The sequence below is a fragment of the Accipiter gentilis genome, chromosome W, assembly GCF_929443795.1.
Source record: "Accipiter gentilis chromosome W, bAccGen1.1, whole genome shotgun sequence".
Lineage (NCBI taxonomy): Eukaryota > Metazoa > Chordata > Aves > Accipitriformes > Accipitridae > Astur > Astur gentilis.
This window is the reverse complement of record NC_064918.1, coordinates 35,688,898-35,713,425: the sequence shown is the minus strand read 5'-3', so window position 1 is coordinate 35,713,425 and position 24,528 is coordinate 35,688,898. Positions and strand designations below refer to the sequence as shown.

At 45.4% G+C, this 24,528-nt stretch overlaps 2 protein-coding genes across 2 annotated transcripts in view; both read left to right on the top strand.

Annotated features, from left to right (window-relative positions):
* The window catches only part of LOC126035454 (uncharacterized), a 136,468-nt gene that overhangs the window by 64,344 nt on the left and 47,596 nt on the right, over positions 1–24,528 (top strand). The window lies entirely within an intron of this gene.
* Positions 18,672–24,528, top strand: part of LOC126035471 (uncharacterized) — a 32,792-nt gene continuing 26,935 nt past the window's right edge. The window contains exon 1 of the mRNA XM_049794097.1: positions 18,672–18,902. The gene's annotated coding sequence lies outside the window, so the exon portion shown is untranslated. The remainder of the gene's footprint in view (positions 18,903–24,528) is intronic.

The following is a 24,528-nucleotide window of genomic DNA, read 5'->3' as shown; positions in this document are numbered from 1 at the left end:
TTGCTGTGGAGAGGTCCCAATAGCTGGATCTTCCTATTCCAGGTGTTCAGAGCTGAGCTTTGCCTGAACCCCTGATTACTGATTGTCGTAGTTTAACCCCAGCTGGTAACTAAGCACCATGCAGCCGCTCCACCAGCAAGTCAGCCACAGACTCTGTTACCAGTTTCCAAACTGGCATTCAACATTCTTCTTATACTGAACTCAACACTATACCAGCTACTAGGAAGACAATTAACTCTATCCCAGCTGAAACCAGGACAACCGTTCAGCCTGGTTTGCTGTTCTTTTCTTCTTGTCCTGGCCAGAATGCTCCCTGGCATCCCCCTTCCTTTTTCTTTTAAAGGGCTGGGGCAGACCTTCCCTCCAGGGGCGTGACATGGGTCTCTTTCTTTTAAGGCTTTTTCTTTGAATATAAGCAAGTCCCAAGCCCTCCTGATTTGATGGTGCTTCCAATTTGTCCATGACAACTTTGGAAATATGTCCAAACGTTTTTTTGCAATATCTTGAGCAGTGCTTTTAACGTGCGGCTTAACAATTTACAACCCCCTTTTCAAAAGTGGGACAGCCTTTCTATATGAGCTATGGAATACCCACACCGTACTTCACAGGAATGCCTTGAAAACTAGGGACACCATTGCCTGCCTTGGGCTCTATAATAATTCACATACAACAGTGAGTTCCCATATTTTTTTACCACCACCCCTGCTACATTTGAGGCTGGGGGTAAAGCTGGGATTTCAAATGCCCCCTCAGGACTTGGGAGTGCAGCAGGTGCCCCCCCATCCCAGGGAAACATCCTCATTGTGTTCAACAGCTCTGTAGGGGGCTGCAGTAACCAGGAAGTCCCTTCCCAGCGTTCATTTTCTACCCAAAATCAGTTTGCATTTAAGGTCCCTTGAGGTTCCCATAACCCCTTGCCAACAAGATGTTTGCAGTGATACAAAATTCGTTTAGCTTTCCTAATTAGCAGTCTTTGTTGTAACAGTTTTTTCTGTTTCACTAGCCTGTAAACCAAGACCCAAGAACTAACAGCCTCACCAACCATTTTACCACCACCATGTCATGTCCCAATTTCTCAGGACAACGACTCAGGTTCACCGATTCCCAGGTCAGGATTAAGGTGAAATGACACCAGGGATCCTTTTAACTCACAAAACTCAACTTTTATTTGCTCACAACAAGAATTGGCATGAAACTATGTCAGTAAACCATAACATGTGCTAACCATGCATCACCAAATATATACTACAAGCCTTGCTTATTTGGGGATCAATTCAGGGAAGAAAATAATGAGAGCCCTCCCACTGAGTCACGAGGTTCAGAGTGGACCCCCTTGCTTTCTAGACTCCTTCTCAGAGAGGAGCATAGGGGCAGCTAGATCCACTCCTAGTCCCAGACTTGGTCAATGGTTTTATGTCTAAAGGGATGAGGTATAGGGATTATGGCGGGAGGGGGGCAGAGAGATTGAGAAGAGAAAGATTTCACTGGTCCTGGGTCCAGTGTTGGTCCTGCCAGTCTAGAGATCCAGTTCTGGAGCACGTGCGCACGTGGGGCTTCAGTTTGTGTCCTTTTCTAATCTCCTTGCCCCTTCTTCGGGCAGGCACTCGAACTCATTAGGCTAATTAGGTGTCATGCCCGGTTTGTGCTTTCAGAACCTTCGGGAAATGGGTCGGTAGGCTTGGGGGTCGTTTGGGGAGTAACTTCTTCCTCCCTGCAGGCATGACTGTTCTTTGACCTTTAGCCATCTATGGTGAGCTGCCCTGCTCAGCATATCAGAACACAGAACATGCCCTCCATGCCCTGTGAAGCCGGTTGGTTGTTATGCAGGGTTCGTTGTTAAGCAGAACTTGCCCTGCCACAATGTTTGAGACATTAACTCTTTCAGTCTCTCACACACCATCCTGCTAGCTACTCCTCTGTGCCACAAAATAATAATGGCCTTTCCACTCTGTAATACCCCCATTGCTCTTACTGATCCACTTGTTCTTTCTATGGTAGCTGTGATCCCTAAGGACATAGGGCTGCGGTATGTGTCCCAAAGCCTGGGTCTTGCTGCTCTGGCAGTATTTTGGACAGTCTAACAAGACAGTCTTGATTGCATGCTTGGTCTTCTGCCTCTTCTTTGAACCATTTCCCTAAGGATAAGGAAACAGATAAAGCACAAGCCAGTAGTCCTACAGGTAGCTGTAAGATCCTCTACAATTATGGGCAAAGGTAGCTCCACACCACCAGCTGCTCTCTCTGTGACACTGAGCTCAAAATCCAGTTTGTGGTTCATGGGCCCATTGGCCGGTTCGTCTGGTTCACATGGTCTTTTTGAGGAACCCCTTAGGGTCTTTTCCTTATTGTCCCCATGCATATGTTCTTCTGAAGTTGGCATTTTGTTCTGGTTTTCCATTTTTGCAGACAATGTTGCCTGAAGTCTGCCCCAGTAATACTGCATAGTCATCCTGTTGGACTGTGCCTGGATTCTGGGGCCTCTCAGTTCAGCTCACAGGAATGGTCTCTTTGCACATGACAGACTTTGCACAGGGAGCCCCCTGGTGTGCATCCTAGTAGGGGTCAGGCCTGTAGCCCTTGAGCATGTTCCAACTTTTTCTTCCTCCCACACACCCTTTTGGTGCACCTCCGCTCTCTTGAAGTTCCCCTCCCACCCCAGACATGTTAGGGTTTGTTTTGCAGCCTTGTTAGTGGGTGACCATGAACCTGCCTTTTACTTTTGTCTAATTACTTTCTATTCCCATTTAAACTCCAATTTTTAATTCCATTAGCTCTTATTAAAGAATATTTTATCCATGTTATATTTATGCTTTTAGGGATATATTTATTTATCTTCTAAATCTTTATAAATGCATATAAAATAGTGTATCAATGTATAAATAATAGATATTTATACATATTTCTACACACATTTCTTTATATTGTATATAAACGTATATATTTTTATATCTGAGCATATCCTGGTACAAAGGAAGTGGGCAGCCAGTTAGAGGGAGATCTGAAAACACATGAGTATGACAGTACTAAAAATTACCATCAGCCAATCACAAGGCAGTATAGGGAATGACACTGTCAAAAGTTGTGTCCTCCCTGTATGTAGTGAGACGAGCTTCCTTTTCTGACATGCTTCTGGGTACACTGGTAAGGGCGACTAGTCCTGCTAGCCAAACACAGGGCTGCCCAAGAACACGTGGATATGTGTGGTGGGTTGACTCTGGCTGGACGCCAGGTGCCCACCAAAGCCGCTCTATCGCTCCCCGCCTCAGACAGACAGGGGAGAGAAAATATAACAAAAGGCTTGTAGGTTGAGATAAGGGCAGGGAGAAACCACTCAACCAATTGCCATCACGGGCAAAACAGACTCAACTTGGGGAAAATTAACTCAATTTATTGCCAGTCAAACCAGAGTAGGGCAATGAGAAATAAAACCAAATCTCAAAACAGCTTCCCCCTACCCCTCCCTTCTTCCTGGGGACAGCTTCACTCCTGAATTCTCTACCTCCTCCCCCAGCGGCGCAGGGGGATGGGGAATGGGGATTATGGTCAATGCAACACACATTGTCTCTGCCACTCCTTCCTCCTCAGGGGAAGGACTCATCACACTCTTCCCCTGCTCCAGCGTGAGGTCCCTCCCACAGGAGACAGTCCTCCATGAACTTCTCCAATGTGGGTCCTTCCAATGGGCTTCAGTTCTTCATGAACTACTCCAGCATGGGTCCCTTCCACAGAGTGCAGTCCTTCAGGAGCACACTGCTCTGGCGTGGGTCCCCCTGTGGGGTCACAAGTCCTGCCAGAAAACCTGCTCCAGTGTGGGCTCTTCTCTCCACAGATCCGCAGGTCCTGCCAGGACCCTGCTCCAGCGCAGGCTTTCCACGGGGTCACAGCCTCCTTCGGGCACCCACCTGCTCCGGCGTGGGGTCCTCCACAGGCTGCAGGTGGATATCTGCTCTACCGTTGACCTCAATGGGCTGCAGGGGGACAGCCTGCCTCACCATGGTCTTCACCACGGGCTGCAGGGGAATCTCTGCTCCGGTGCCTGGAGCATCTCGTCCCCCTCCTTCTTCACTGACCTGGGTGTCTGCAGGGTTGTTTCTCTTACATGTTCTCACTCCTCTCTCAGGCTGCTATTTCCATCTGTCCCAACTTTTTTTCCCCCTTCTTAATAATGTTATCAGAGAGGCATTACCACTATTGCTGATTGGCTCGGCCTTGGCCGGCAGCGGGTCCATCTTAGAGCCAGCTGGTATTGGCTCTGTCGGACACAGGGGAAGCTTCCAGCAGCTTCTTACAGAAGCCACCCCTGTAAACCCCCCCCCCCCCCCCCGCTACCAAAACCTTGCCACACAAAGCCAATACATAGGTACATTATGTAAGCTGTCATAGCTTGACCAGTTTTGTAGTAGAGATGAAGGTGAGGACTGTAACAAGGGAGTGTTAGCACTATCACAAAGTAAAGTTAATTCACTCACATTATAGATGTGTATGGTGTCTTCTAGAGTAGCAACAAATAGAAAGGCTTAAAGCTGTCAACATCATCTACACTAAAGTTCTCGCCAACATCTCCATCAAGCTGAATTACTACCAATGAAATAGTATCCATCAAAAAAGTAGTGTTTGGTACAGGAGATGAAACCATGGGAGACGTACTCTAGATACTTGCCCAGAGGAATGTTAGTAGTGATGGGCAGGCTGGTACTCCCTCGCCCTTCTCCTTGTAAACAGGCCTTTAACCCAGTACTGAGCACATGCAAAACTCAAGAACCACCGACCTATCTCAGCTATGGGACAGGTCATGTGTCAGGGTAATGTGTAAATACCATTTCCTGAAGTTTATAGCTATCTTTTACTCAAACACATCTTGTCATTCACAAGAACAAGTCACCACAACTATACAACAGCATCACTACAACACCATGGCCTGCCTTCTTTTTAAGTGCCTGGTTTTGGATGGGGGCGGGGAGTTTCTTTAAAAAAAACAACCAACAACCCAAAAGTAACAGCCAGGCAACAACCCTACAGGCCCAAGGTATATGAAAATCTGTCATTTGTCTCCAGTCCAGTTACACACATGGTAGCAGCAGTGAAAACTTTAGACATTGCCTAGACTGACAGGATACGTCCCCACCATCAATGGCATTCAGCAGCACCAATAGAAAGCCAATGGCTTTTGAAGGAAGAGGTGTTGGCACTGGTTGGTATTTTAATCTCTGCCTTACCCACGCCTCCCTCACACACATACGATTGGATGGTGCCTGTGTGTGGTGGGTTGACCCTGGCTGGAGGCCAGGTGCCCACCAAAGCCACTCTATCACTCCCCCTCCTCAGCTGGACAGGGGAGGGAAAACATAACAAAGGGCTCGTGGGTCAAGATAAGGACAGTTTAATAAAGTGAAAGCAAAGGTCATGTGCGAAAGCAAAGGAAAACAAATTATGTTATTCTCTACTTCCCATCAGCAGGCGATGACTGGCCACTTCCTGGGAAGCAGGGCTTCAGTACGCATAGTGGTTGCTCCAGAAGACAAATGTAAAATAACGAATGCCCCCCCACTTCCATCTCCCTTATTTAGCTTTTATATCTGAGCTGACGTCATATGGTATGGAATACCTGTTTGGTTAGTTTAGGTCAGCTGTCCTGGCTATGTCCCCTCCCAAGATCTTGCCCAGCCCCAGCCTGCCGGTGAGGGGGGAAATGTTGGCGAGACAGCCTTGATGCTGTGCCAGCACTGCTCAGCAGTAGCCAAAACACTGGTGTGTTATCAACACCTTTCCAGCTACCAATGCAGAGCACAGCACTACAAGGGCTGCTATGGGGAGTATTAACTCCATCTCAGCCAGGCCCAATACAATCTCCACCCCTTATTCCATACCATTTGCGTCCTGCTCAGGTCCCACATAATTTAATACACATTTCTTCTAACCATGCCATTGTATCTAATTCCCATTACTGAAATCCCTTCTTACCAACACTTACAACTGAAACTACATACTTAAACCACCTTTATAGCCAAAATACAGATTTATACATTCTTATTAATGTCCTGGTTTCAGCTGGGATAGAGTTAACTGTCTTCCTAGTAGCCGGTACAGTGCTATGTTTTGAGTTCAGTATGCGAAGAATGTTGATAACACTGATGTTTTCAGTTGTTGCTCAGTAGTGTTTAGACTATAGTCAAGAATTTTTCAGCTTTTCATGCCCGGCCAGCGAGAAAGCTGGAGGGGCACAAGAAGTTGGGAGGGGGCACAGCCAGGGCACCTGACCCAAACTGGCGAACGGTGTATTCCATACCATGTGACGTCCCATCTAGTTTAGGAACTGGGAAGTGGGGGGGCAGGGAATCGCCGCTCGGGGACTAGCTGGGTGTCGGTCGGCGGGTGGTGAGCAATTGCCCTGTGCATCATTTGTACATTCCAATCCTTTTATTACTACTATTGTCATTTTATTAGTGTTATCATTATCATTATTAGTTTCTTCTTTTCTGTTCTATTAAACCTTTCTTATCTCAACCCAGGAGTTTTACTTTTTTTTCCCCGATTTTCTCCCCCATCCCACTGGATGGGGGAAGTGAGTGAGCGGCTGCGTGGTGCTTAGTTGCTGGCTGGGGTTAAACCACGACATTAACTACTATCCCCTGTCCTTTAAGAGATAGATATTCCATGGGCTTCTTCCACTCATCCAGATGTTCACACACACGTTATGACCTATCTGTCAAGATGAGTGGTCAGGACAGGAGAAGCAGTATGTTTGATCGTTGGGCACCAACACGGGCTTGTTTGGGTCACCGTTGCACTTGTCTGGTTCCTTGCGAAGTTCATTCTTTTGCGGTTTAGGTCACTCCTGCTACATTACTTCCTACAACATACAACTCACATCACACATTATTTTTCCCCCAAGGTTAAATGTCCTTGAGGCACACACTGGGTCTCCCCATCCTTCCGCATTACCCACCAAGTACACCCAGGTCCTTGAACAAAGACAATCCCACAAATGGGTTTGCCTTTTCCCATGGGAGGAGAAATCCACACTGCCTTCCCCAGCCACTTCCCCATGTGCACTACAGGGACCTTATCTCCTCCCACAGTATGTAGAGGTTTTGTTTGGGCAGGACCAGGACAGTTAGCAGATCCTCTGGTGTTAACCAGCCAAGTGGCTTCTGCTAAATTTGTATCCCAATGCTTCCATGTCCCATTGCCTAGCGCTCTCAACATAGTCTTCAACAGTCCATTATATCTCTCAATTTTTCCAGATGCCTGCGGGTGATAGGGGATGTGGTACACCCACTCAATGCCGTGATTCTTTGCCCAGGAGCTTACGAGGTTATTTCAGAAATGAGTCCCATTGTCTGATTCAAGTCTTTCTGGGGTACCATGTCACCATAAAATTTGCCTTTCAAGGCCTCCATGGTCCGGTCCACCCCTCGATCATGAGTCCACCTATATGTTGCATCTCTCCCTAGATGTCCCGATGTCTCATGGGCCCATCGAGCTACAAATAGCTCACCCTTACGCTCCCAGTCTAGGTCCACCTGAGCTACTACAATTTTGGCAACCTTGTCTACCTGTTCATTATTTCAGTGTTCTTCAGTGGCACAGCTTTTGGGCATGTGAGCATCTACAGGACGTACCTTTAGAGTCATGTGTTCTACACGGGCAGCAATGTCCTGCCACAATGCAGCTGCCCAGATGGGTTTACCCCTGCGTTGCCAATTGGTCTTCTTCCACTGCTGTAGCCACCCCCCTAGGGCATTAGCCACCATCCAGGAATCGTTATAAAGGTAGAGTACTGGCCACTTTTCTCGTTCAGCAATGTCTAGGGCTAGCTGGATGGCTTTCACTTCTGCAAACTGACTTGACTCGCCTTCTCCTTCAGTGGCCTCAATGACTTGTCGTGTGGGACTCCACACAGCAGCTTTCCACTTCCAATGGTTCCCTACCACACAACAGGATCCATCAGTAAACAAAGCATAACGCCTTTCGTCTTCTGATAAGTCATTATATGGTGGTGCCTCTTGGGCACGAGCCACCTCCTCAGGTGATGCTCCAAAATCCCTGCCTTCTGGCCAGTCCATGATCTCTTCCAGAATTCCTGGGCGGTTAGATTTCCCCAGTCGAGCCCGTTGCATGATCAATGCTATCCATTTACTCCATGTAGCGCTGGTTGCATGATGTGTAGAGGGGATGTTTCCTTTGAACATTCAGTGTAGCACGGGCAATCGTGGTGCCAAGAGGAGATATGCTTCTGTACCAACAACTTCTGAAGCAGCTCGAACCCCCTCATATGCTGCTAGTATCTCTTTTTCAGTCGGGGTGTAGTGGGCTTCTGATCCTCGGTACCCCCGGCTCCAAAACCCTAATGGTTGACCTTAGGTTTCTCCTGGTGTTTTCTGCCACAGGCTCCAGGTGAGACCATGCTCCCCAGCTGCAGTGTAGAGTACATTTTGTACATCTGGTCCTGTCCAGACAGGCCCAAGAGCTACTGCACGAGCTATTTCCTGTCTGATATGCTCAAAAGCTTGTTGTTGTTCAGGGCCCCATTCAAAATAGTTCTTTTTCTGAGTTACTCGATAGAGAGGGCTCACAAGCTGACTATAACCTGGAATATGCATTCTCCAGAACCCCACAAGGCCTAGGAAAGCTTGTGTTTCTTTCTTGTTAGCTGGTGGAGACTTAGTTGCTATCTTGTTAACCACATCCATAGCGACATGACGGCGTCCATCCTGCCATTTTATTCCCAAGAACTGAATCTCCTGTGCAGGTCCCTTGACCTTGCTTTTCTTTATGGTGAAACTAGCTTTCAGAAGAATCTGAATTATTCTTTTTCCCTTCTCGAACACTTCTTCTGCCTCGTTGCCCCACACGATGATGTCATCTATGTATTGTAAATGTTCAGGGGCATCACATTGTTCCAGTGCCATTAGGATTAGTCTGTGACAAATGGTAGGGCTGTGCTTCCACCCCTGGGGCAGTTGATTCCAGGTGTATTGGACACCTCTCCACGTGAAAGCAAACTGTGGCCTGCACTCTGCTGCCAAAGGAATGGAGAAAAACGCATTGGCAATATCAATTGTAGCATACCACGTGGCTGCCTTTGATGCCAGTTCATACTGGAGCTCTAACATGTCTGGTACAGCAGCACTGAGTGGCGGTGTCACTTCATTCAGGCCGCGATAATCTACTGTTAACCTCCACCCTCCATCAGACTTTTGCACTGGCCATATAGGACTATTAAAAGGTGAATGAGTCTTGCTGATGACTCCTTGGCTCTCTAGGTGATGAATCAGCTCCTGGATGGGAGCCTGTGAGTCTCGGTTTGTCCGATACTGCCGGTGGTGCACCGTCCTGGTAGCGATTGGCACCTGCTGTTCTTCAACTTGCAGCAATCCCACAACGAAGGGATCTTCCGAGAGGCCAGGCAGGGTAGATAGCTGTTTGATCTTCTCTGCATTTACAGTGGCTACACCAAAAGCCCATTGGTACCCCTTTGGGTCCTTGAAGTACCCTCTCTTGAGGTAGTCTATGCCAAGGATACAAGGGGCCTCTGGGCCGGTCACAATGGGGTGCTTTTCCCTACAAGCCTGCATTTCGGCTGTGGAGAAGCTGTCTGAGGATTTCCAGCAAATCAAAGAGGATATGTCCTGCTCCCCACTTGTAAGGACCAATGTATCAGCTATTAGGAGTGAACGTTCTTCTGCCCAAGAGAGAGAATATAGAAGGTACACACCACGAGGTGCCCTGTGGTTTTACCTATGTGATCATGGAGGTGTGTTGGAGCGGCGGAGGAATGCACATAAGTCGACCCAATATGAGTGATAGAAGTGATTCAACTTTATTTGCACGGATAGCTCATATTTATACAGTTTGCGATAATTATGCCTACTAGTCCTAATATGATTGGTACATTGCTAATGTTTATTCATTACTAAAACACACCCACTTGTGGTTGGCAGCTACGCGTGTTCAGTAACTTTCTCATGAGAACTTCTTCAAAAGTTACTTGTGAAGTTATGCCAAGGTCACACCGTCCCTGTCTTTCTCCTGATAACAGCGAGACCAGCTGTTGTTTTTCTCCCAATATCAGTAAAGCCAGCTATTTTCGGCCAAGGCCTAGTCTTGCTGCTCAAACTGACGTTCTTTCACACAGAACTCTGCTCGCACAACTTTTCCACAGGCCCATGTCCTTTTTCAGCAAGCCACTTCCCAACAATTCCCCCTTTTTCTTTTTGTGCGAGTAGAGCTTGGTGTGTCAGCTTTGAGACTCCTCTCATCATGTACCCATACACAATTTTAACTATTACACAGATTAATATCAATATACCCAACCATCGTAAGGCTTCCTTAATCAATGACATTAGCCGTGGTGTTATCCCACCAAATATTGACTCTAACACCCCATCAAACCAATTAGTTTCTTGCTGGATCTTTGTGTATGTTTCTTCAGCCAATTTATCTGTTTGTGAATAGATTGAGGTAAAATTTTAACACCTGCTGTATTGCCCTTTGCAAAGATCTGTGAACACAATTAATTAAACACAGTAAAAACAACATTATACCTAATAAAATACATAAGCAGACAAAAAGAGGTTTGATTAATAGCTTTAGCTAGTGACACCCAAACATTCTTACTGTCCCATGGCGTTAACCGATGTGGATCAATCACCGGTGTCACTGTCATGCTGCTTACTACAGTCAGTGTGTTCCATATCAATCTCAGCATAAGGTTTCAAATTTATGGGTAAATCAGGAACGTATCTGCCAGACATGGAGGATGTGACTTCTTTTTTTTGTCCAATTGCTGCCAAGGCTTGCCATCCCGGTGCACTTAGTTGTCTTGTAGAAGTTAAGCTATCGCTGCCCCTCAATAAATCCAGCAGCGGCTGTAAGTCTGTATTTGTAATACCAAAACAAGGTTGAATCCACTGTAGGTCTCTGTTTAAATCTTTCTCCCTCTTTTTGTTTTTGAGCAATCCAGGCTTGCTTAATAACTTGGGATGCCATTTTCCTTAATAAGCTGAACAAGTTAAAACTATTACAATAGCTACAATCACAGTAACTACAATAATGCCCATAATTCTTTGACCCAACCTGTTACCCCTAATGACCCAGACCATGAGGACTATGAGGAAAATGAACCATCCATACATTCTTGTGCCATCTTGCTCCACGAACTCAGCCCAGCAATCGGTAGGTGCCAGCTTTCCGTGGGCGTCCCCACAGAGGCAACGATGGCCTCACCATACACCAGCCCGATGCTCTTCAGAAAATCCCGGTATTTATACATTTGCAGAGGAACGGGTTTTAGCACACGTGGCCAGCGGGTGCCAAAAGTCCGCCTCGGTTGCAATCTATGACGCATGCGCTCGCTGGCCAGGCGCGCTGCACGAGTCATAGCCATCTTGTCTATTGGTTCGTGGGCTTTACGATACAGTTGCGATGCGCAGAGAATCTTGACCTGTTATGTTAGCCAAGGTGACCTATACATTAGTTTTTGGCTGAGGTGGTATTCATATTGCCACATCATCTATGATGCTCCAGATGATGATGGTCGTGCAAATCGAACAGGAGTCCGTCGTGGGCCTGTATCTGTGGAAACACAATCAAACTCGTTCCCAGGTTATTAATGGAAATAGACCTTACCCCTAATTTTGGCTTTAACTAACTTTTACATTTACCCCACACTGTCTTCCCGTAATCACACTATGTTTAATCAAATTATGCTTAACACACTTTTTACCTAAAGCAAGTTCTATATACAATAAGGCATGCTGTTCTAAAAACCTGTCTGAAGGACTCAGTGTCCGCTAGTAATACTCTATTAGTTAGAATCTGTCGGATCAGTGGCTTCAGCACCCGCCGGTGCCGTGCCAGTTGCCATTGGGACAATTCCGGGTCCAGCATCAGTGCGAAGCCATGGCTTGACCCACTTAGCCGGGATCTCCCAGTAAGTTTTACTTCTGCTGATCCGCACCATTTCCCGGATTCTGGGTCCTTATACATTACCATGATTCCTGTACTTTGTTGCGTCCTTTCTGCCTGTAAAAGAACATGATGCACTACCATTGGTGGGTCTTTGTGATCACCTGTCAATCTAAGATAATTTAGCACAAATAAGTCTTTGGCCAATCGTTCCTCTGGGAGTAAGCCCTGGGTTCCTCCCTTTTGTTTTTGAAGCATGTTCTTTTAGGGTTTGGTTGGCCCATTCGATAATAGCCTGTCCTGTGGGAAGATGTGGAATACCGGTACCATGATGAATTCCCCACAAATTACAAAATCGAGCAAATCGTGTAGAACCGTAGGCTGGGCCGTTGTCCGTCTTAATTTCTTTAGGCACACCCAGTACTGCAAAAGAAGCGTGAAGATGTCATTCAATATGTAAGGCCTTTTATCCAGTTCGTGCCGTGGCCCACATGGCAGCAGGATAGGTATCAATACACACGTGCACAGAACGCTTTGCACCAAACCACGTGACATGGGTGACATCCATTTGCCACAACTGCAATGGCAAAAGACCTCATCGGTTAACCCCACGGCCCAAGCCCAGCCCTTCCTTTTGACAATCAGGGCATGCTTTAACGATACCTTGGGCATCAGTAAGTGGTAAGTCAAATTGCTTTGTTAACATCCTAGCGGGTTAGTGCAAGAACGCATATGATTGCCGTGCTTTGTTGAAAACGATTCCCTGGAGGAGGCTCCCGTGGCGCTGCAACCAATTGGTCAGCTCTGTCATTTCCCGTTTCTCATCTGCACAGTGTTCTCATACCCAAGAGTTCTACCAGAGGGGTCATATCGCAATTAGTGATACCGCAAAGATTCCGCACCCACTGGATATCTCCCACAAGCTTCTGGACATCATGTAACATTGAAATTTCTCATGTTATTTGAACCTTCTGAGGTTTAACATTGCTAGCATTTATGTGCCACCCCAAATACTTCCAAGGTGCTGCCTTTTGCACCTTTTCAGGAGTGATTATTACTCCACGATGGCTTAAGATGTCCTGCAATTGAGTTAAAATCTCATCCTGTGGCAAGTTACTGAGGTAACTGCTTTCTTACAGGCTCTGATGCCCAGGCCACATACACCTGACGCATCGTGGGGGAATTGCGCATTCATTGCGGTAACACGACCCAATGGTATCTCTTATAGGGTTCTGCCTTGTTAATCGATGGTACCGAAAAGGCGAACCGTTCAGCGCCATCTGGGTGCAATCTTTTAGATTTATAATTAACAAATCCCATTCTTCTGGAAGCATAACTGGAGATGGCAAACCTGGCTGCAGGGCTCCCATACTGTGCATCACCACATTCACAGCTCTGAGATCATGTAACAGTCTCCGCTTCCCACTTTTCTTGGGAATGGTAAATATTGATGTATTCCATGGACTAGTAGAAGGAACAACTTGTCCCGCTCTCAACTGGTCCTCAACTAACCCTTGTATTTTTAGTAGCCTTTCAGAATTTAGCAGCTACTGATCAATCCAAACAGGTTCATCTGTTTTCCAGTTAATTTTCAGAATCGGCTACCCCTCAGTGACCGCTCCTAAAAAGGATGCGTCACTAACATTGCCTTCATTTGGCTCAATAAATCATGGCCTACGAGGCCAAACAATTCAGTTGGGGTAGTCATGACATACGGACACGTTGTAATGTGTTCACCATCGGGGAACACAAATGTAATCGGTAGCTGACTTACTAAGGTGGCTTGTGTGCCCCCTATCCCTGCAATACCAAAGTTTGGATTGATCGATGGCCATGATGGAGGCCAAATGCATCATAAAATAATCGTAACATCAGCTCCTGTATTGATTGTCATCGGTTTCTTGACAACAACTCCATCGGGCCCTTCCAATTGCACTACCTTTTCTGGTTCAGCTCTTGTTGTGTCCATGGCAAAGTATACCTGCGGTTTCCTTGTGGAGCCGAATCCACCATCTCCACGTTGTACTTCACCTGGGTTCGGAACACACAACCTGAATGGAACTAATTGTGCTATTCTGGTACCTTTAGGAATAGAAACAGGAGGGATTACAACATGAATCATAATTTTCACAGTCCCACAATATTCTGCATCAATAAGCCCTGGGAGCACCAGAATTCCTTCTAGAGCTGTTGAAGATTGCCCCATTGAAAATGCACTAAGCCCAAACCCCAATGGTCCCTTTATGTTGACTGCGGTTTCCACATCCACTCCGGAGCTTCCTGCGGTGGCGGATCTGGTGGTTGCGAGGCTGCCTGAGGGCTGGCAGCTCAAGCCCCTTGCATTCGTGTCGTCGCGCGAGGGGCCTTCGCAGTCGGTGTAAAGTTTCCCTTCTTCCTGTATTCTTGGTGGTATGGTTATCTTACACTTGTTGCAGCACTTACTGTTAACAGTACCTGTACATTTGCTCCTAATGTGACCACGTTTGCCACAGTTAGAACACTTGACCAAGGGTGTCTTACTGGCCTTGTGTTTCTTTGTAGCTCCTTGGAGAGCTGTGGCAGCATAGGCTACTTTCTGTGAGTCCACTGATCGATCCGTGTATTCTATCATATCAACGATGTCTGCATTTTTCGGCAAATTACACAATGCTTTGCGTGTCTTTTCAGTAGCATTTTCAAAAGCGAGTATTTTGAACATGTTTTCTTTCATGCTCTCGTTCATGTCAGGGTGGTCATAAATTGTATTCTCCTGTTTCACCTGGGTAAAAGCATGGCTGTACATATTGTCTGGTATGGTAAGAAAAGCTTGATACGCCAAGATCTGTGATAGATGATGAACCTCAGTGACACATTGTAACTGAGCGTTCCCTGATGCGAAGGGTCCAGTACCCATCGGCATCTGCGTGGTTACTCCCCATAGGGGATCTGTTTGTTGTCGTGATGTTGCTTGTTCCCTATCCCAGAGCTTCTCCCACTGCCAGAAAAACACTAACATTCGGGCGGGTGTCAAAATCAACTGTGCTAGCTGTTTAATATCTTGAGGTATCAGCGTATCAGCAGAAAAAATGAATTGCAGTATTTGGTGAGTTAACGCAGATTTGATTCCGTACTGACTCACAGCATTCCTTAATTTCTCAATGACCTTCCAGTCAAACACCTCCCATTTTTTCTGTCCATTTGATGCAATAACTGGGAATGCTTAGAGCATAGTCCCTTCTATAATGGCATCTGTTATTACACCCCTCCAATGTCTCTGCCTTTCTTCTGCAGCGGCTATTACAGGCGGCTCCGCGTCTATCACGGGTGCGATTGGTTTCCCCGTCTCTTTTCCCCATTTCCTTTAACAATTCTAACATTGTCCCTTTTTATTCTATTATTAGAGTAGCCAAGTCCTTGTTTGCATTATTTGAATCAGGGTGTATGCTAGGTATAATTTGTTCATGTTGAACGGCGGTATCTGAGGGCTGGTTTTTCGTAGGCAGATTTTTACTCACTCCCTGATTCTGTAGGGTTTCCTTTAATCGTATGGTTAGGGAGGCTTGGGAACTGTCGGATGGCTGATTAATATCGGCAGTCCCAGGGAGTGGAGCAGAAGTCAAGGGCACGAGAATAGGCGAACAAGCTCCAAAAAGTCTCTCTCACTGCATTATGTTTTTCTCCCCGCTTTTCCCTTTCGCTTGCGGTTGGAGAGAGAGAGCAGCAAAAGCAGACGCAGACGCTTTACGATCTGCTTTCATTTTTTACAGAGTTGTCTTAATCAATTTCCATAAAGTTGCAAGATCTTTAACTTCTTTAGACCCGTCACTAATTTCATCCCATAGGGAGGTTCCGATAGCATTCCAGGTACTAAGCTGAGAAGCTGTACCCACACTAATTGAAAGGTTTCTGTCCTTGCTTCATTAGTTTTTTAGCTGATTTATCATCGTCAGTTACCATATCCCATAATACGTCTCCTAATCTACGCCATTCACTCTCCTCAAATAATAAATCCGGATTCTTAAAGCATCTCTTAACACGACCTAAAGCAACTAATCCCAAAACTTGCTTAACGCAATTTACCCCCCGCTTTTCTAAAAAGCACAGTAATAATTTTAGGGCTACCTCTTGATCCATTGCCGGCCAGCTTCTTGATACTCCTGGGTGCTACCTTGATTAAGGCACCTCGGTTAAAAAGTCTTTGCAGCCTTTTTCCAGTAGCCCTCACTGACGGCGAACCCCTTTTGGACGGTCCAGGCACGAGAGTTAACACACCAACCAAGACGATCAGCGTTCGGTTAATCTTTTGCCCCCCGGTCGCTGCTACCCGTGCTTCTCAGTGTCCGTCGCTCCAATTCCCCTTTCTTCGGTCCCCGTTCGGGCGCCATTTGTTGGAGCGGCGGAGGAATGCACATAAGTCGACCCAATATGAGTGATAGAAGTGATTCAACTTTATTTGCACGGATAGCTCATATTTATACAGTTTGCGATAATTATGCCTACTAGTCCTAATATGATTGGTACATTGCTAATGTTTATTCATTACTAAAACACACCCACTTGTGGTTGGCAGCTACGCGTGTTCAGTAACTTTCTCATGAGAACTTCTTCAAAAGTTACTTGTGAAGTTATGCCAAGGTCACACCGTCCCTGTCTTTCTCCTGATAACAGCGAGACCAGCTGTTGTTTTTCTCCCAATATCAGTAAAGCCAGCTATTTTCGGCCAAGGCCTAGTCTTGCTGCTCAAACTGACGTTCTTTCACACAGAACTCTGCTCGCACAACTTTTCCACAGGCCCATGTCCTTTTTCAGCAAGCCACTTCCCAACAGAGGTGACATGAGGAAATGGAACAGAAAACCTACCTCGGTCCTAAATGCACAGGTACATGAGTTGCGAGGAAAAACCACCACAAAAGGGGACTCTCCCAGGAAAAACGCCGCTCCAGTTTCCAAATAGGGTAGAAGGCCTGATCTCATGTCTGATCATCTTGAAGGGACTTCTGATTCACGTTTGCGAAAAGTGAGTAACGGATACTCTAATCAGGATTAGAGGGGCCCTGCCTCCAGTCAGGTGGAGGAAAGGGACAACCGGGTCTACTGGACAGTGTGGATTTGATGGCCTGGCACATCAGACCCACAGGAATATAAGGCTCTATTAGGCACTGGTGCACAGTGTACCCTAATGCCATCAAGTTATAAAGGGGCAGAACCCATTTGTATTTCAGGTGTGACAGGGAGATCCCAAGAGTTAACTGTATTGGAAGCTGAAGTAAGCCTAACTGGAAATGAATGGCAGAAACACCCCATTGTGACTGGTCCAGAGGCTCCGTGTATCCTTGGCATAGACTATCTCAGGAGGGGGTATTTTAAGGACCCAAAGGGGTATCGATGGGCTTTCGGTATAGCTGCCTTGGAGACGGAGGGCGCTGGACAGCTGTCTACCCTGCCTGGTCTCTCTCAAGACCCTTCGATTGTGGGGTTGCTGAAGGTTGAAGTACAAGTGCCAATTGCTACCACGACGGTGCACCGGCGGCAATATCGCACCAACCGAGACTCTCTGATTCCCATCCACAAGTTGATTCGCCAACTGGAGAGCCAAGGAGTGATCAGCAAAACTCGCTCACCCTTCAATAGTCCCATATCGCCAGTGCGGAAGTCTAATGGAGAATGGAGACTAACAGTTGACTATCGCGGCCTGAATGAAGTTACGCCACCGCTGAGTGCTGCCGTTCCAGATATGCTAGAACTTCAGTACGAACTAGAGTCAAAGGCAGCCACGTAGTACACCACAATTGACATTGCTAACACGTTTTTCTCAATCCCTCTGGCAGCAGAGTGTCGTCCACAATTTGTCTTTACTTGGAGGGGTGTCCAGTACACCTGGAATCGATTGCCCCAGGGGTGGAAACACAGCCCCACCATTTGCCATGGACTAATCCAGACTGCACTGGAAAAAGGTGAAGCTCCGGAACACCTGCAATACGTTGATGACATCATCGTATGGGGCAACACGGCAGAAGAAGTCTTTGAGAAAGGGAAGAAAATAATCCAAATCCTTCTGAAAGCCGGTTTTGCCATAAAAGAAAGTAAGGTCAAGGGACCTGCACAGGAGATCCAGTTTTTGGGAATAAAATGGCAAGATGGACGTCGTCAGGTCACCATGGATGTGATCAACAAAATTGCAGCTATGTCTCCACCGACTAATAAAAAGGAAACACAGGCCGCCTTAGGTGTCGTGGGGTTTTGGAGAATGCATATTCCAAATTACAGTTTGATTGTAAGCCCTCTCTATCAAGTGACCAGGAAGAAGAATGATTTTAAATGGGGCCCTGAGCAACAACAAGCCTTTGAACAAATAAAATGGGAGACTGTTCATGAAGCAGCCCTTGGACCAGTCCGGTCAGAACAAGATGTTAAAAATGTGCTCTACACTGCAGCTGGGGATAATGGCCCTACCTGGAGCCTCTGGCAGAAAGCACCTGGGGAGACCCGAGGCCGACCCCTGGGGTTTTGGAGTCGAGGATATCGAGGCTCGCTATACTCCAACTGAAAAAGAGATCTTGGCAGCATATGAAGGAGTTTGAGCTGCCTCAGAAGTGGTTGGTACTGAGACACAGCTCCTCTTAGCACCCCGACTGCCAGTGCTGGGCTGGATGTTCAAAGGGAGGGTCTCCTCTACACATCACGCGACTGATGCCACATGGAGTAAGTGGATTGCACTGATCACACAATGGGCTTGCATAGGAAACCCCGGTTGCCCAGGAATTGTGGAAGTAATTACGGACTGGCCAGAAGGCAAAGATTTTGGAATGTCACCAGAGGAGGAGGTGGCACGTGCTGAAGAAGCCCCGCTGTATAATAAACTGCCAGAAAATGAGAGGCAATATGCCCTGTTCAGTGATGGGTCCTGTCGCATTATGTGAAAGCATCGAAGGTGGAAGGCTGCTGTATGGAGTCCTACATGACAAGTTGCAGAAACTGCTGAAGGAGAAGGTGAATCGAGTCAGTTTGCAGAGGTGAAAGCCATCCAGCTAGCATTAGATATTGCTGAAAGAGAAAAGTGGCCAGTGCTCTATCTCTGTACTGACTCATGGATGGTGGCAAATGCCCTGTGGGGGTGGTTACAGCAATGGAAGCAGAGCAACTGGTAGCGCAGAGGCAAACCCATTTGGGCTGCCGTGCTGTGGTAAGATATTGTGTCCCAGCTAGAGAATCTGGTTGTAAATGTACGTCATGTAGATGCAGCCATCATGACCAGGCACATCCATTACAACCGCCATGGGTGGTTATTGCTTGAGCAGGGTTACGGGAAATAAAGGTCAGGTTGGAGGGGGGGAGCACATCATTACAAAGAGGCTTCCTAGAGAGGTGGTTGATGCCCCATGCCTGTCAGTGTTTAAGAGGCATTTGGACAATGCCCTTAAAATGCTTTAACTTTTGGTCAGCCCTGAATTGGTCAGGCAGTTGGACTAAATGGTTGTTTTAGGTCCCTTCCAACTGAACTGAACTGTTCTGTTCTGTTCTGTTCTATTCTATTCTATTCTATTCTATTCCTCAACAGCTGGCAAACTGTGTTATTTGAGCTTCTATATAAGTATGAATTATCAAGTCAGGGCATGATTCTAAGAAAGCCTGAGCACTTAAAAGTCACAGGACAGTCACAGAAGTTAAAGGTACTCTGTACCTCTTAAAACAGGCATTTGGATTTTCAAGGCCAAATAAGGAATAGCAGATTGCTAGTTTCACTCTAAGGACACTCACAGTATGAAAGTCAAATAAATGTGTATATCAAAATGCAGACATATCACTGTTGTAAGATGATGAGCATTCATTCTCCAGGGTAAATTTAAATTTTGACACCTCTGTCTAATAAATGTATATGCCTTTTCTCACTATAATGCTGAAGGAAGAATTTTTTTTACAGTTAGGGTGGTGAGATGTTGGAACAGTCGCCCAGAGAAGTTGTGCATGCCCCATCATTTAAAGTGGTCAATGTCAGGTTGGATGGGGCTTTGAGCAATGTGATCTAGTGAAAGATGTCCCTGCCCATGGCAGGGGGGTTTGACTACATGATCTTTAACGGTCTCATCTAACCCAAACCATTCTATGATTCTATAATTCTTATCTCTGATCATTTTTATCTTTTTGTAAGATAAATGTAGTGCAAATAATTAAACCAAATCAAAACTAATTTTCCATAATTTGTATATCTTAAACTTTCTTATTCAGTAGTTTATTTTTATTTTCAAGTCACAAAATTCACATTATTAATCCTTCAGTGTATGTACAGAACAGTCTTCAAGTCCTAAATAGTTCAAAGCTGATGAATAATAAATCATAAAATCATAGAATGGAATCATAGAATCATTTATGTTGGAAAATACCCTTAAGATCATCGAGTCCAGCTGTTAACCTAACACTGCCAAGTCCACCACTAAACCATGTCCCTAAGTGCCACATCTACACATGTCTTTTAAATGCCTCCAGGGATGGTGACTCAGCCACTTCCCTGGGCAGCCTGTTCCAATGCTTGACAACCTTTTCAGTGAAGAAATTTTTCCTAATATCCAATCTAAACCTCCACTGGCACAACTTGAGGCTGTTTCCTCTTATCCTATCACTTGTTACCTGGGAAAAGAGACTGACGCCCACCTCACTACAACCTCCTTTCAGGTAGTTGTAGAGGGCAATAAGGTCTCCCCTCAGCTTCCTTTTCTCCAGACTAAACAACCCCAGTTCCCTCAGCCGCTCCTCATATGACGTGTTCTCTAGACCTTTCACCAGCTTCGTTGTTATTCTTTGGACATGCTCCAGAACCTCAATGTCTTTCTTGTAGTGAGGGGCCGTTGTCGTTTAACCCCACCATGCAGCTGCTTGCTGTAAAAGGAACTAGGCCTTAAGCCTCATTGCTTTAAGACTATTCATATTAGACATATAACTAATGATTAGATATTGGTTTAGATATGATTAATAGAATGCAGGTGCATAAAAAACAATATCTATGAGTTGCATAATTGTTCTATGAGACTCCCTCTTCATGGCTGGCTTAAAATCCAGTCAAGCTGAATCAACAGAGGAAGGATCATACATCTTAGACCTAAGACATGGGAGTAAGTGATTAACTTCAGAACAAAATAAATTAATAACATAACCTGAGTAGTTTCTTTAGAAATTCATAGGTACCTTTGAAGTGTAAGAAGATAAGTGATGATGGTGACCAGAGACTTTCTGCCTGTGACCACCAATCTCAGAAGAACCGAGACATGAGAATGGAGAATGGATGAGATAAGATGATGAATGATAACGATATGAGAACAGAGAATCGGCTGGAAAGTTACAGAGACTTTGGATTGGGACAATGGGTGGCAAAAGGGTATATAAGATTTGGAAACTTTTGGAAGTGCGCCATTCACTGTGGTGGTGGCCCAACTCAGAGTTGTTAATAAAGCAAACCTAGAGAAACCCACGTTTGAAAATTCTTTAACATTGCTCACTTCTCCCCCCCACCCCCCCCCCCCCCCCCCCCCCGTGGGATGGGGGAGGGAATTGGGGGAAAAAAAAAAAAGTAAAACTAGTGGGCTGAGATAAAGACAGTTTAATAGAACAGAAAAGGAAGGGAAAATACTACTAGTACTACTAATAATACGAGATTATACAAAACAAGTGATGCACAATACAATGGCTCACCACCCATTGACCGATGTCCAGCCAATCCCCAAGCTGCGGTGTCCCCATGCCAACTCCCCCCAGTTTATATAGTGGGCATGACATCACATGGTATGGAATACACCTTTGGCTTGTTTGGTTAGCTGCCCTTTCTGTGTCCCTTCCTAGTTTCTTGTGCACTCCCAGCCTCTGATGACAAAGCGGTATGAGAAGCTGAAAAGTCCTTGACTTAGTCTAAACACTGCTTAGCAACAACTAAAACATCAGTGTATTATCAACATTATTCTCATACTAGACCCAAAACACAGCACTATACCAGCTACTAAGAAGAAAATTAACTTTATTCCAGCCGAAACCAGGACAATATCCACCCCTTATTCTATACCATCTATGTCATGTCCAGGTCCCACACTTTCCAATACATTTTCAATTAATTACCACAACTTTTCCTGTGTTTTGATATATATACACACAGATATAATTTCCTTAGTCTATGGGCCTTTAAAATATCTGTTGAGTTCATTTAGTCCATGACTTTGGGCTCCATCTGTCATAACAGTCTTTCTGGGCAGGAGGAATGATGCGAAGTCCGCTCAGTCGGCAGAGCAGAATCAGGCTTTTGTGCGGTGCAGCAGACGGGTGACATTGGGCACAGCAGGAGGATGGTGTGTACTGTTGGATTGTTGCATGCTGAAATCAGTCCTGGTTCCATCATTACTGCACTTCGCTCGGTTTTATCAAAGTTCATTTTTCATTAATCTGGCTGATTCTTACTGTAATACAATAGATATAGCATATAACAATTATAGTAATGAAATACAGTGGCAGGGTTATATAGCAATTATCATCATATAATTTAATTAATTTGCTATTTTTACCTAAAATCAAATCCCCTTGAGGCACACATCCTTTAATAGGACAGAATGGAAGAAAATAATAATGATAATGATAATAATAATAATAATAAAATGTCAATAACAAAACGACAAGAATAATAATAAAAGGATTGGAATATACAAAACAAGTGATGCACAATGCAATTGCTCACAACCCACCAAACAATGCCCAGTTAGTTAGTTCCCAAGCAGTGATCCATACCCCCCCCACAGCCCCACTCCCCCCAGTTTATATACTAGGCATGACGTCACATGGTATGGACTATTCCTTTGGCCAGTTTGGGTCAGCTGTCCTGGCTGTGTCCCGTGCCAACTTCTTGTGCCCCTCCAGCTTTCTTGCTGGCTGGGCATCAGAAGCTGAAAAATCCTTGACTTTGGACTAAACACTACTTAGCAACAACTGAAAACATCAGTCTGTTATCAAAATTATTCTCATACTAAATCCAAGACATAACACTATACCAGCTACTAGAAAGAAAATTAACTCTATCCCAGCCAAAACCAGGACATGCGCGCACACACACACACATATATATGTATCTCAGTACTATACTTGCATACATATTATAACTAGTGGAAATTATTGTTATCATGGAAAAGATTTTTGAATTCCTAAATAAGCATAATAGGATAACAAAACATACCACTTCTATAGAAAGTGAGGATTTTTTAGAATAAGAGTTATGCTCAGGTCCCAGATAACACTACAGGAAAAGAAAAACACAACTGTGTGTTTGTTTAAAGTAGGATGGCATACAGTGTTATTTAACTAATGTTTTATTAGGTGTGGAACATCTATGCAATGCATGAGTTTTTGTCCGACAAAACACACCTATATAGACTTTTAAGGGGGAAAACCCCCTCTGATTTGTGATTTTTTTTTCTAAAATGTACATTTCCCCCCCACACACACTGTTGCTTTGTAAGTTGTTTTGTTAAAATATGTGAATAATCAAGTCATGCAGTAAAATGAGCAGAAGATTCTGGATAGTTCTGACCAATAAAGTGGCTAAAGCTGTTTGCCAAGGGTCACAGCCTAATTCTTCCCCTCTGCCCCAGACTACCATCCTGGCCTTCTAAATCATTGCTCTTGAGTGCAGAAGACAGTTAAAAGAAAAAAAAAACAAAAAACCAAACCCAAACAAAAAGACAGACATAAACCTGAATATGTGTCCACCAGTAGAATTTGGAACAAAACCAATAAGCCAGCAGGCGAGTCTCAACTGAGAGTTCTAACAGTGTGGGAAGAAGTCTGTTTACTGTCCTTGAAGTAGGAATCACACTGAAGTCAATGTAGGGTGTGTACAAAGTAATGAGAACAACAGTGTTAATTGCATAGCAATCAGACAAGGGAGAAAGAGAGGTGGAGAATAAAACAGAGGCTGATGGCATGCTTCTAACTGTGCCTTCTTACTTAAGATGGCAAAATATCTTTTGGCTTACAGTATATACATGCTTGATTTGGCACCACTGAGGAAGAGCAAAGATGACCCACGTAGCAAGTTTCCAAGTCAGTATTCATTTGTGGCAGGCAGTCTTTCCTACAGCTTGGAAAAGCAGCTCCCAGAGTTGTGTGCTAGCCTGCACATCTGAATGGCTTCTGGAACTTGAACAAGCTCATTTTTAGCTAGCTTAGCTACTCCATATTATATTGCCTTGATCATCTGTCTAATTGCACCAAAATCATTGTGCTGGGTTGACCCCGGCTGGGCGCCAGGTGCTCAACAAAGCCACTCTATCACTCCCCCTCCACAGCTGGACAAGGGAGAGAAAATATAACAAAAGGCTCGTGGGTCAAGATAAGGACAGTTTAATGAAGTGAAAGCAAAGGTCGCGTGTGCGAAAGCAAAGGGAAACAAATGATGTTATTCTCTACTTCCCATTAGCAGGTGATGTCTGGCCACTTCCTGGGAAGGAGGGCTTCAGTACGTGCAGTGGTTGCTCCAGAAGATGAAAATGCCCCCCCTTCCGTCTCCCTTTTCTTAGCTTTTATAGCTCAGCTGACATCATATGGTATGGAATATCTGTTTGGTTAGTTAGGGTCAGCTGTCCTGGCTATGTCCCCTCCCAAGATCTTGCC